This window comes from Macrobrachium nipponense, chromosome 4, assembly GCF_015104395.2.
Source record: "Macrobrachium nipponense isolate FS-2020 chromosome 4, ASM1510439v2, whole genome shotgun sequence".
In the NCBI taxonomy this organism is placed as follows: Eukaryota; Metazoa; Arthropoda; class Malacostraca; order Decapoda; family Palaemonidae; genus Macrobrachium; species Macrobrachium nipponense.
Window position 1 is genome coordinate 3,554,838 of NC_061100.1, and position 15,000 is coordinate 3,569,837.

Genomic DNA, 15,000 nt, shown 5'->3' on the forward strand with positions numbered 1-15,000 from the left:
ACCGCCTCCCACAGCTCCAAATACGGAGCTAAGGCTCCTCATCAAGTACCTGGAGGAATCTCGACAGGCCGAGTTGGCTGCACGTCGGAGAGAGGAAGAATAACGTCGTAATGAAGAGGAACAACGTCATCACGAAGAGGATCTACGCCGCCAAGAGGACAGCATAAGAAAAGAAGAGGAAGCTCAACGTTTCCCAGTATTGTTGCAGCTACTTAGCGTCAATTCAGCCCAGCAGCAAGCAACACCAGCGGACTCACAACAACTTCCCACACAATCCTCAGTGCCATTGTCCACACAGCCACCACCTCCTCAGAAGGCCATCGCCCAGACCCCGCCGCCCTTACGTCCTGATGCCACATAGCAAGTGTTCAGGGAATGGCGTAGACGCTGGGATGACTACAGTGTGATGGTGTTCGTCTTCTAATGCAAGACATCACTACCTATCACCAATATTCTAAAGACCAATTACGATTGACTAGGTATTTCATTATTTCCCTTATGACAGAAAAAGAATAATTTAGGAGTTGCGTTACCAAGCAGAAATTGAGGAGAGATAAAAAGGAAATACAAAATAAAGAATCTAGAGAAAGAGGAGGAGGAGGGGGAGCAAGAGGAGGAGGAGGAGGAGGAGGAGGGGGAGCAAGAGGAGGAGGAGGGGCAGGAGGAAGAGGAGGAGAAGGAGGAGGAGGGCATCTAGTGCCTCTCCTTTCTCTTAAGGTATCTCTCTTGCAGCTCCATGAAGGATTAAGTCTCAGATACATTGACGCCGTCATTTCTTACACTGAAAACGACTGCATTTGTCAGACAATAAATGGCAAAGCTGAAAGAACTCGAACTTCCGTTCCAAGTAAAGTTGTTATTTGAATTCAAGCGAGTCAGAGAAAACTGTTACTCATAATCCTGTTATTCAAAACGTAATTGGGACCTATATATTTACTTTTGTTTGCGTAACTTGACAGTATCTAAGGGCAGTGAACTCTACGTTCACATGTCGCAAAATTTTGAACATAAAATGCAGGGCGAACTAAGGCAAAGTTATTGAAAGCAGTATTAGGTAATTGGAGAGCTTCAAAGTTCAAAATTTTATATCTCTATAGTTTTACTAAGAGAGAGAGAGAGGGGGGGGTTTTCATTGCCGAAGTTAAACCCAAAATGATATTCCCATACATACATATACATATATGTATATATATATATATATATATATATATATATATATAATATTATAATATTATATAATATATTGTATATATATTAATATATATATATTATATATATTATATATATATATATATATATATATATATATATATATATATATATATATATATATATATATATATATATATGTGTGTGTGTGTGTGTGTGTGTGTGTGTTGTGTGTGTGTATAAAACGTCAGTTTTGGGAAATCAGGGAAACAAACTATAATTTTTTCTACGGCCTATACAAAGTAGCAATCTTTTATTTTTTTCTTTTTTTCTTTTGAAAGTATTTCATTCGGTAGATTTTTCCACACTTTATATATGGAACTGTAAGACATCTGAAGGATGGTTTGGAAAAAAATTTATTTCATGTTAGGTATTGGAGACATTTAATTACGAAACTATATTATGGAGATGAAGACTAGACGAGGTCCGCAGCTATTCACAGAAGCTTTGAGAGAGATGCTTGGGCACCTTAATACCTTTGACCGTTATTTCCCTTAAAACGAGAGTTAAGTGATTTCTTTTCATGCCCTCTAAGGTCGAATAAAGCCGAAGTCTTCCATTCCTGCAGTCTTCTGCCCCATGGTCTGCGTAATCCGAGAGAATGAGCAAATCCCTTCCCATTTTGTTTTCCGTTGTCTTATTTCCTCTTGCAGTTTTTATTGTGGGTTTTCTCCCCATCTCTCTCTCTCTCTCTCTCTCTCTCTCTCTCTCTCTCTCTCTCTCTCTCTCTCTTATACACACATGCTATTATTCATACCATTCCTTTGTTACCGTAAAATTTTTTTTACAAACATGTTTTTATCTCACGCTCACTGACCATTTTTATTTTTATTTTTTATTTTTTTTTTTTTTTTGTTGCGAGAGATTTGTGGACAGAAGAACCCGCTAACGTAATTTGTGTTTCCTCTTGCAAAAGTTTTCTAATTTTCACGTAATTTTTTTCTCTCTCTCTTTCTTTTCCCTGTGTTTTCGAATTGATCTTCCTTTTTTACTGGTCTTTCTTTTTTTCTTTCTTTCGCCGAGCATTTCTGCTACCAACTCGAAGTCTAATGGAAATTATCCAACTCAGCTCATGAAGATTCGGGACTTTATTTGCTCTTTGCTTTAAGCTTTATATGACTCGCTCCTGTTAGATCAGGGTCTGACATTTATTGGTGAAAAGACTGCTTCAACTTCACGAACCAGATGAGCGATTGACCTTCATTAGCTAGATTAGTTCTCGATAATTATTAGCCAAATTAACAAATGAGGTTCACTTATGTTATCAGCGTTCGTCTATCATCATTTCAATCAGCACTTGACCTTTGTTACCGGACGAGAGTTTGACCTTATTTAAAGAGAAGGCGCTTGACTTTCGGCGCTTAGATTAGTGGCTGAGAGAAACGGCGAAGAGCATAAAACCACATGAGCAAAATAATACATTTATCAATGACTCATCCTTCTCCATTTACAAGGTCGCTCTCTTTCCATTGGTTTTTGGAGTTTTTTTTTTTTTTATTATATATGTAATCAATAAATTCTCCATGGTAATCCAAGATAATTTTAAACTGTCGTCGAGGCCGGTCTACAGTTAAAGTCAGGACATTAGGGACGGCAACGGAGAGGAGACATTTAAGGAAATAAAGCTCTTTTTCGTTTGCAACTCCAGTAAAGAGAGACAGTTTTCACTTGCAGCCGAGTTGCATCATTCCCATTCCGACCGCACCGTTTCCCAGCATTGCAATCGAAGGGCAGCTGACCGGAATGAAGCCGCTGTTTCTTGAGAGTAGTTGGTGGCAGCTGAGCCACTCAAAAATATTCCGGGTGGAACCGACCCAAAATTCCTATCTTTAAACGAAGCGATCTCACGGCCATACTTTTATTTTACATATTTTTTTGTTTTTTTGTTTTTCTATCAAAAGCATAAACACAGATTACTTCAAATGTGATGTGGATTTTTTAACCAAATCTCAAACCTACTTCAACTCCGCTTGTATATATTTTTTGTTCCAAAAATCAAGAATGGGCTAAAATTTGAATGATGGCCCACCGAACACCAGCGAACAATCTCGGTTTCAAAGAATGAGGGCAGAGGAAATCGTGCACAATGAGCGACTCTTGCATGCTTGATTGCCTTTTTTTTGTTTTGTTTGTATTACAAGGAAATATTACGAAAACACCAAGCCATGTAGTGGGAGAAATAATGAAAACGGTTCTTCATACGCAAACAATAGAGCTGTTGTATTTGTGGTTAGTGTCAGTTGATAAATAATTATATAAAAGTTTATAGTTGATATTAGAGGCTAAAATAAGGAACTGTTGTGGTGTCAGAGCAGGTGAGTACACAAAACTCCAGATGACAATTCCCCAAACCTATATAATATACATCTCTTTGGAATCGGACAATTGCTTATATAAATTACCCAAAAGTGTCAGCTTCTGAGGCAGATCACCTCCCTTTCTGAATTAATCGAATTTTAAAGCTTAAGATTTTCAAAGCTTAAATCAATAATGCAAAAGGGGAATTCGCAATCCAGGTATTCTTTCATTCTAATGTGAAAATAAAGGCATCGTGATACGTAATGGCCACCCCCCCACCCCCCCAAACCCCCAACCCCCACCCCGCCTTTATTGTTGTTCCGTTGAAATTTTCTGCTCTCTTTCCAGCAAAATCTTAAGAGCCATAAAACCGAAAATCTCTGTTCTCGCCAAAATAAAACCAACACAGTCTGTCCAATTTTTCCTTGGAACTCCATATTTTATGCAAAAGCGAGCATGGGCATTTTTTTATCATTCTCTATACCTACTCATCTGTTATTTGGATTCTAGCTTAGCTTACAGATTTTATTAGCTTCTTCTCCTATGCCGGTGCCTATCTACTTCGGAAAGGTTAAGAGGGACGTTCAATAGGAATTCAGGCAGAAGGCGCACAAATCGGAAGAGAAAAGAGGGGGAAAATCTAGCGTAAATGTGGTAAGAATAAATGACGATGATTACAGACAATACTGCAATATTTGCAGCGCAGCCAATAAGCAAACGCTCTATTTTGTGCGACTGTACGAACATTTTCTTTGTGGCAGTCATGGTTCTTCTGTGGATTTGTGGGCTTGTCCATTAGTGACCGACGATTCAATTTATAAAAAAAGTACTTCCTCGGAGCTTTCATGAGAATTTAGGGTCTTTCGCTGATTCTTACCAGAGGGAAGAGAATTTCTTTAGTTGTCGCAGGTTCGGAATGATTTTGCTCGAGAGGTAGAACTGGGGGAGAGTGAAGATGGATGGCATTTAGGATATTCATTTTATGACAAGATCTTCCACCGAGTATTCAGGGATCTCAGGTAATTAAGCAAACCTCATTTTATTTATCCTTACACACTTTCTTTTCGTTATGAAATAATATTTTTAAAGTACTTTCACGCTATAAATATCAGTCTCTTCTTTCCTGTACTATCTTGAATTCCTTTGGAGTAACTGACATTTTCAGATGTTTATTGCTTAATAATATTTTTAAAACATACGGCCCGCAAAAGATAGAAAAAGTTATAAATAACTTTCCAGGATAATGACATTCTTATATTGCCATTGTTTCTGGTGAATTTTTAATATACTATTACTAGGACATATAAAAAATAGAGCAGCGCCATGAAAGGGCGTCATTGCCTTGAATGCTTAACGTTTATGAGAAAAACATCATCTTTCATATTACTTGCAAGCCCATGAAACAGACGAACAATGACGAGAGAGAGAGATAGAGAGAGAGAGAGAGAGAGAGAATTTGATCTGACGCATAGTTGCAACCCGGAATGGTCGATGATATACTAATTTTTTTCACGCCGTTCCCTACTTTGCCGCAGTTCAACAAAGGAATGTCAGCACATTTTTCTGTTCCATGTGGTCAAAACTAATTCATTGATTCCCCCAATTGTTCGTCGGTTCAACAAGGACCCGCCTAAACTTCTATTTCAAATAGCCAACCATTAAACAATCCTTTCAATTAGCAAAAACTCTATCACGAGAGTGTATATTGTTCTAAGGGGTCCACAATAGTAAAGAAATTTTAAGACTTCGTGTATAATTTAAAAATCACTTTACAAAGCTTAAGAACCCAGGGGAGGGTTCGAAAGCTTTGTAAAGTGTTTTTTAAATTATACACGAACCCTTAACATTTTTTTTTTCACTGTGGACCAGTTAGAACAATCCTTTCAATCTCTGTCACCCTCTTAATGAGTCTGTTGGGATCATGCAAACAAGCTTCTATTTGACAACAAATCAAATCTTTCACTATCTCAGCCCAATCACTTCCTCAGTTAATTAGGGGATCATGTTAACACTCTTCTACTTCAAATGACCACAAACCAATCTCTCTCTCTCTCTCTCTCTCTCTCTCTCTCTCTCTCTCTCTCTCTCTCTCTCTACTCTTCGTCAATCAGCAGGCTACCATGCAAACATGTCTTTATTCTAAACGGTAATAAATCAGTCTTTTAATTATCTCAATCTCCTCTCTTTGGATTATTCAAACACTTTCCTACTTCAAGTGACCACGATCCAATTCTTTGACTTTGTCACCAACCTTCCCCTTCTCAATAATAGGTCATGAAAACACAATTCTATTCCATCAGACTGCAAACATATTGTTTCACTCTCTAGGTCACCATTCTCCCTTAACTTAACACAACATGCACTCAGACTAATCTCACCCCAGCTCTTCAACTCTCTCACTCACCCTTCCTCGATTCAGTGAGGGATAAAGCAAATGACTACAAACCAATTCGCTCATTTTCTGTCTCCACTCTTCCTCAGAGCGCCTCAGTGGCGTGATCGGTATGGTCTTTGCCTGCCACCTCGGTGGCCACGAGTTCGATTCTCGGCCATTCCTCTGAGGGGTTAGAAATGTGTATATCTGGCGATAGAAGTTCAGAACTCTCGACGTGGTTCGGAAATCACATAAAGCCGTTGGTACTGTTGCTGAATAACCACTGGTTCCATGCTACTTAAAAACACAATAAAAACAAACAAACAAACTCTACCTCAGTCAGCTGGGAATCATGGAAATAAGGTTATATCCTATTAGACGACTCTGAATGTGTCTGTGAGAAAATTATGAATGAGGCCATGAACAAACTTCATGATTGCTTGGATTAAACATTCGCCAGTTCCCTAGGTGTTATAACGAGTGCTCTCCGCCCTCTATTTGGGATTCTGATCAAGCTTTAGTTATCAGTGATTATAGCAATGAGTAAGCAGTTTGTGATGTATCATACTCAAACAGATTAAAATGAAATTTTGAATAATCTTCCATTTTTCAACCGGACACAGATGAGCAGTAATTCATATGAAATAAGACACCAAAGGCCATTACCTTGGGAAGCAAGCTTCCAGAGGAAACCTACTTTAACACATTAAAACAATTGAAAGACAAAATGAAGTTAAATGTTGAACAGATAAAAAAAAACGAATGCACGAATATAAACATACCAACACACACATATACATTAAATGTATATATGTGTGGATGTGTGTATGTATTATATGTGTGTATATATACATACATACATATATATGTGTGTCTGTGTGTAAATATACACATATAGACTGCGTAAGTAAAACCAAAATCAAGAATCGTGAATGCCCTAAAAGAAACTATACAATTCATAATCGTTCTTACGCACTGCTCCAGCTAGACTGTCACTCACATCCTTGTTAACAATGCATACACGAATTCGGACACCCAATACCAAATAAAAATGACGATAGAGACGTGGTGTATCAACTACGAAAATGAACCCGAAGACGAGGACCTGGGTGTTCATGGGGAACTGTTGTCTCAATGAGAAGACCATTTGGGATATTATCAAAAAGAACTTCTCCCTTACCATCAAAACCCAGAAAAATAATCTTAATTAGTAATAAAAAAAATGGCAGAACATCTCAGCCGCTCAAGAAAACCAACCTTGTCCAAAAGAAGGACATGGAATAGTATAAATCAATTTGTTATACTGATAAAATTAAGGGGAACACCTTAAGATGAGAGTTCAATAAAAATATTTTTTTAATAGAACATTCTGATTATTATAAAACATGAGAACATTAATATGGCCCCCTTGCCCCGAACGCAAACACAAGATTTTTTTTTTTTTTTCTGGAAACAAATGCAAAATGAGTCTATCACAGTCCGTAAACTCCAATGCCTTTATGCTTCACATACAAAACTTGAGGCAAAAAAACCTTCTCGCACATTCTCGGAATAACAGAGACGAAATAAAAACGGATTCAGGCGTAATTACAAATCGTGTTTTAAAGCAAAGCAAAAGCATCACAAACAACTGCACGTCGCTTGATGCAGTCAGGAGCCTTTTGATGCGGAGCTGAAGTTTTTTATATCTGCATTTTTGGAGATCCTAAAAGCATTTCAGGCAACGCATCTTTTCTACTTTACAATTTAATGACTCAGTTTTAGCAAAATAAGATTCTTGTCTCCTTTTCATCTCTTATACCTCTATTCTCTCCGGAATATAAAATCTTCGCATACCTAACATGTCTTCTATGTTTCTTTTCTCAAGAGTCATTTGGAGTCTAATTTTATATTCCTCGGGCAAAAGACTTGCGTATTTTGTAACTAAGGGCATCTGTTCTCTGATACCAATTTTCAGGAGATTCATTTTTCATTTCGGAGAAGCCTTGACCTCTTGACGTTTGGATTTTTGTACTGACAGATGCTGTATTGATATCATATTATTAACTGAAAGGAAATACCCATAATACACACACACCACACACACACACACACACACACACACACACACACACACACACACACACACACACACACACACATATATATATATATATATATATATAAATATATATATATATATATATATATATATATATATATATATGTATATATGTATATATATATATATATATATATATATATACATATATATATATATATATATATATATATATATATATATATATATATATATATATATAGTGTGTATACGGAAGGAATTAAGATTAAAAGAGAATCTTTCAGGGATTGTAGGAATCTGTGATCTGCAGAGCTTGGATAATGTGAAAGAGTAGTTGTGCTATAGTAGATTCACATTAACCGTGTATTTGACGTCTAGGCCAGTCCCTTACGACGCTCCTGATTGGCTTTTGATAAGCCAATGACAGGGCTGGAAACTCTCAGTCTCTCGAGAGAGTTCACATAGGCAGGATGTATGTTCCACATCTCCTGAAAGACGCATCCCTCAGGAGACGTGGAACATAAGTCCTGCCTATGTCAACTCTCGAGAGAGACTGAGAGTTTCCAGCCCTGTCATTGGCTTATCAACAGCCAATCAGGAGCGTCGTAAGGAACTGGCCAAGACATCAAATGTACGGTTGATGTGAATCTACTATAGTAGATGTGACTGTAAAGTTATGTAGGTAACGAAGAAATAGGTGACTGTGGTGGTACTCGTGGAATGGAAAGGGGTGTAATAGAATATATAGAATTTTGGCCAAAGACCAAACGCTGGGACCTATGTGGTCGCTCAGCGCTGAAAGGGAAATTAAGAGATAAATGATGATAACCTCGCAGCTGCACTGTGAAACGCTTCTTATGAGAGGGTGGAAAGTACGAAGGATGGAAGAGATAATGAACAGAAGCACAGTAAAAGGATTGAAAGGGGTTGGAGCTAGGGGCCGAGGGGACGCTACATAGAACCTTAAGTAATCCCAACAGTGTACCCCATGAGGGGCACTGTTGGCACTATCCCCCTACAGAGGTGTTGGCACTCAAGGAGATTTAGAAGTTAATGAGAATGGAGAGAGTTTTGTGGGAAAGGCTTTCGATATGACTTTACGTTTCCAAAGGAAAATATCTATGAATTCTTCAGAAATAGGAAATATTAAGTTTGCTTAATATTAGATGGAAAAACTGGTTGACGGATATAATTTTGAGAAGTGGAGTTTCTTGAGGTATATCTGATCATTACTTACCTAAGACAAGTTAGATAGACACAATTTGAACGGTAATAAATGAAACTGTAGCTATCACTGTAATTAAGACAAGCGAGTTATAAGAAGTATGGGGAGAAGGGTATTATATTGGGGGGAAAATATGAAATGAGGGTTAAGGTTAAAGATGCGAAATGGAGTTATTTAAAGGATAACTTTTTACAATTCGAGAGTATGACCCTACGATCATAAAATACCGTTAATAGGTACGGATATGAGGGCAGGATGAAAGAATTAATGCATTAAGTGGGGAGATGAGAAAACAAAAAAGGTAAATGGAAAAGGAGATCATCGAAGTGTAGTCACAAAACAGAAAAGATGATAATTTTCTGTTAAATGAGAGAAGAAGAAGGCAAAGTCATGAAAAGAGAGGGGAGAAGGTGGACAGGAAATATAGAGGGTAAAACCCTGCTCTGAAAGGCAGCAAATATGGAGAAAAAGGTTAATGAAGAAATGGATCCCAGCGTAAAAGATGCAAATGGAAAGACGCTGGCTGAAGTTAATTCATTTCCAGGTTGCTGGAGTGCGTCTTTGGAAGATTTGGTGAATGTGCAGTACGAGAAGACAATTGAAGAGCTGCGTGAACAAGAGCGGGAGGGGGCGGGCAAGTGAGAGTGATTATTGATGATATATGAGGTGGGCGATTAAAATACGGCAGAATGGAAAGACGCCAGGAGATGATGGGATGACAAGTAAGATGCCACGGAATGGTAGTGAGAGTTTGAGTGGCTCACCACGGTAATTCTGAATGAGGTGGTAAGTTCCACTGGAATGAAGAGGAAGAATAATGGTTCCAGTGTATAAAAATAAAGGCGACTAACAGTAGACTATAACAACTACTCGTCAACAAAGGAAACTGGGTATTAAGGAACGTCCCAAGTCTCCGACTCGAGATTCGAAAACGGATCCACTTACAGTTGTGAGGTAGACGTGCTATCAGTGAGCCTCGAGGTGGCGGGGGTCCGGGTGGGGCCAGGCCCAGAAGGCAGGAAGGACGTTAAATCAGCCTGAAATTCTACCATCCCATATAAGGTCAGGATACCCCAACATAATGAAGTTAACATGACAATGTAAAATATAAATAATTTTGGAAGAATTACATGATAACAAGAATGACATAACAGATGGTACCACACAAAACAGAGACTACAGAATACGTGAGCAGCATGAGAGCAATGTCTATTAATACAAAAGCCTTTCATTAAGAGATAAACACAGCGCAATTAAACATAGAAAAATGGTTTACTAATTAAATGAGAATTACCCATTTAGACAGAAGTATTTGAGAACACAGCCGTGTATTTGTATTTGTAAGATCATAACCATCTTGCACTGAAAAAAAGAGCAATTGCAAGGCTCACAAAGAGCCGTTTGTTCAACTTGCAGTATAATATATTGCGTGCGTGTTATTGGCGAATATCTCTGGGAGAATTATGGCCGGCTTCTTTTGTTAACGGTCGTTTGCTCTGTAAAGCAGTGGTGCTTTATCATCTCGTGTTCCCATTCCTGCCTATGTTATCGCTTGAATACGATATGAAAAATATAGTATTCCTCATGTTTTTAAGTGCATCAAATACACTTGTAAATTTTTTATGGGCGAAGTTCATGCGGTCCAAAATATGTCAAATGATTTCGGTTCATGGTGACTATTAAGTATACTCTTGGCAAATGGCTTCATGTGAATTAAATACCTTCTGTTGCATATGCAATGCTGTGGGATGAAACATATACTGGTGGCGATAGCTCTGCAATGTTTGAAAAGTAATTCGTTGTATTTTGATATACTGAAGAAATTATTGGGTAAGCAAAGGTTACAGTCATTGTTATCGACAATAATTTTGGTCATTATTTTTTTTTAATTTGAAATTTTATTATACGTTGAATCGTTCTTCTTCGGCGAAAAATTAATCTGTTAGCTTTACTTTTGAAGAAACATTTGAGCTATAATATGTTTTTTACTTAACCTCTCTCTCTCACTAGTAGTGAGTTTGTCTCCTCAAAATAACCTAAAACTACAAGATGTCTGATAACATTCATCAGCTGATTCATTACGCAAACGTTCAAATCCTTTCCCCATCAATAACGTTCTTTGACTCTTCCCTTGGAAACAGCTAAAGGAAACTACCTTAGCATTATTCAAAGTGGAATATTCCCCCCCTCCCCCAAACCACTCCTCCCCACCTTCTCCAAACCCCATCTCATATCTCGTGTTAGAAGTCTTAGCCAACTTTCTGCATTTCAACTTCAAAAGCAGATTTAAATCACCTGATCGCACTTATATTCCAATTCAAGAGATTTAAATCAGAATAGCAACCAAGTGGACATTGCACTGCTTCTGAAGTATACACGTATTCATGTGGAAGCCAGGCAGGTACAATAACAACAACTAAAATAAAAAATAAGAAATGAGGAAATTAAAGTAATAAAACTATAAAAATAAAGCACAAAGGCATATCACTTCCTCTCTGACCCTCTGTTTTCTGGGCCACTCACCATAACCATATCCCCCTTTCAACATACATAAGAAATTATTGTTCAATTACCCACTTAAAACCTACAATACGTTCGCTATAACGCTGGTCGATCGATTATAGGAGCTATGCAACACCGAGTCTGGTAAAAACACCTGGTTAGGTGACCACGAAGGACCAAAGAAAAAAAAAGTGAGATATAAAAATACCTTGTCAGCTCATACGTACGCCTGCAAGGTGGTTATTCTAATCTCTTATCTAATCACGCTTCAACCCCCCCCCCACCCCCACCCCCACCCCCTTTAAATACACACTGCTTTTTTCATTTAAAGTTGAATCACTAGCATTGAAGGCCAGAGGAAATTTCAGCCTCGATAGAAGAGAAGTCAATTCAGATATGACGTAACTATCACAAATATTGAGGTCACAAACACAAATACACACATTTAAAATATTTGTATATATAAGTAAATAATAACACATACATACATATTTAAATAAAACATACACATTATATATATATATATATATATATATATATATATATATATATATATATATATATATATGAATAACTTGATCACGAAGTATATAAAACGATGATGCTATGTATAAATAAAGGGTTTGTTGCCACGAAGGAAAAAATTAAAAGCGAGATAGCCAAGTACTTTCGGTCCTGTTCGGACCCTTTACTGAGGCAAACGATTTTACAGAGGACAACATAGTCAAAAGAAGGCTTAATATCCAAACTGACACTAAAAGATTAGCATCAAGGGGCGATTTCCCACTCTACAGAAAGGAGGAAACACCTGAGGGTAGCCACACCTTGGGGGACACACGCAGTAAACAAGTTATTCTTCCAGAAAACAGTACATTTTAAAAAAAACACGGAAGCATATACAATTTATCATGAAATTTACACAAATTTTCCAAAAAACTATCATTAATGAAAGACGAAAGAGGGAGAGAGAATATCGAACCAGAGAGAGAGGAGAGAGAGAGAGGAGAGACGAGAGAGAGAGAGAGAAGAAGTAATAACTATATACATGTGGGACTAATTTATTAGTAGCTCATTTATTTTAAGGTCCTTCATAAAACATCATTACAAATATATGGGTCCAAATGGTACATTCCCAGACTAAGATTTAGGTTGGCTATCTCGCTTTTTCATTTTTTCCTTCGTGGCAAAAAACCTTTATTTAAATATATATACTATATATATATAATATATATAGATATGGTATCTAGGTATGATATATATATCTATATAATATATAGTATATCTATATATATATATATATATATATATATATATTATAGATAGATCTATATATATATATATATATATGATATAATATATAGATATATATATATGAGATATATATATATATATATATATAGATATATAGATATATATATCTATATCTATATATATATATATATATCTATATAATATATATATATATATATAGATATATATATATATATCCTTATATATATATAATATATATTATATATAAATAGATATATATATATATATATATATATATATATATATATATATATATATATATATATATATATATATATATATATAATGTACTGACCTATACTGACGTAATACTGGGGACAAATAAAAACCAATCTTTGTTTTTAGATTATGTTAAACTTCCAACTATTTCTGTGCTAACATTTTGGGTTTCCTGATTCTTGTATCTGCATAATAATAGACCCCGAACGTATGCTTAGCCCCGACATCTTCCTCCGGTGTCTTCATTTATTGTTGGGTGCAATTATCTGTCATTACAGGGGATGCACACCTCATTAGCCCTGGTTGCGTGATTGCTTTGGAGTTCAAGAAAAAATGGACAGCTAAATGCAGAAATACTTTGCCTTTGATAGCGAATAACGAGAGGCGGAGACGCCTCTTGATCGATGTTGCTTAAGGGACTTGTGATGTATTTTGACAATGGTTCTCGTAGACATATTTCAGTACACACATACATATATACACATATGTATTATGTAAAGTAATCATTTACTCACATCTGGATCTAAACCAGATATTACAATCCCGATGTGGATTAGAAATTTATCTCTGTTACACACGTGTTTGTATGTGGATTACTCCACACACGAGCATTATACTATATACACTTGTATATATGTAACATTTAACATATATGTATATATATAAGTATATATGTATAATATATATATATATATATATATATATATATATATATAATATATATATATATATATATATATAAATTCTATGAAATCAGTGCTGCTTTATACTGTAACAATGATATTTACAGCATAATGACAAAAACATGTCACATATAACATAATAAACAACATGACCTACATCAGACATAACCTCATTGGCCGAACCAAATTCGAGACATTTTTGAGAACAGAAAACGAACCGCCCATAAATATAATGTTGAATTCACAACTACACGCGAACATCTCATCACGCGCGTCATCATGGAGCAGTTTCAATTCAAGAATCACGATTTATTTCCACAATGAATGGAATTCTTATGAATAAGTCCGACTTGCCGAGACATAATTTAAAGACTGACTGATCCTTACTAGCTGTCGTAAGGAAAAATTACGGCCATTGACGCCCAAGACATGCTATTAGCTAATGTTGATGTGTCACAGAAAATACAAAGTAAATTCTTTATCTTTTCAACGTTGTGGTGAATTTGGCAGAGCTCATAATGAACCCAGTTATCAGCAGCAGACGCTTGACTCCGACTCAGGCTCGAGCTCGGCGGGGGAAAGGAAAAATGTATCAATTTAATTTCCTTTTCAGACTTTTAAATGATTCGGGTGGAAATCGCAACCAAAGGTTTCATACAATCGAGGAGTCAAGTCATCTTTCTCTTCACTCCTGATCAACCTGTTGTTTATATGAAAATTACCGTGTACTTTTTACAACCCATTTTCTTACTGGTTATAGAAATGTAACTTCACATGATGTGGAAAATTTGCCTCTTTGTAGGCAGATGAACAAAATACAGTGACATTTAAATGCAATAATAACCTGTAATCGAGAAGCTTCAATGCAAGATACCTCATAATTCTACTGAAATTACTTGCAGTTCATTTTGATTATCAAATAATCAGTAACAGCTTTATTTTAAGCACATCAATAAATGTAAAATAGTTAGCTACCCTGCGTTTTCTTATGCACAATATGTAACACCTAAATTTCATTACTATTTAGTCTTATACTGCCCTTCTAAATAGGCAAGTGTAATCCTTCCTCTTTGCTGGTGATGATGACTGAAAACTCTATAAACCACCTGCTTTTGCC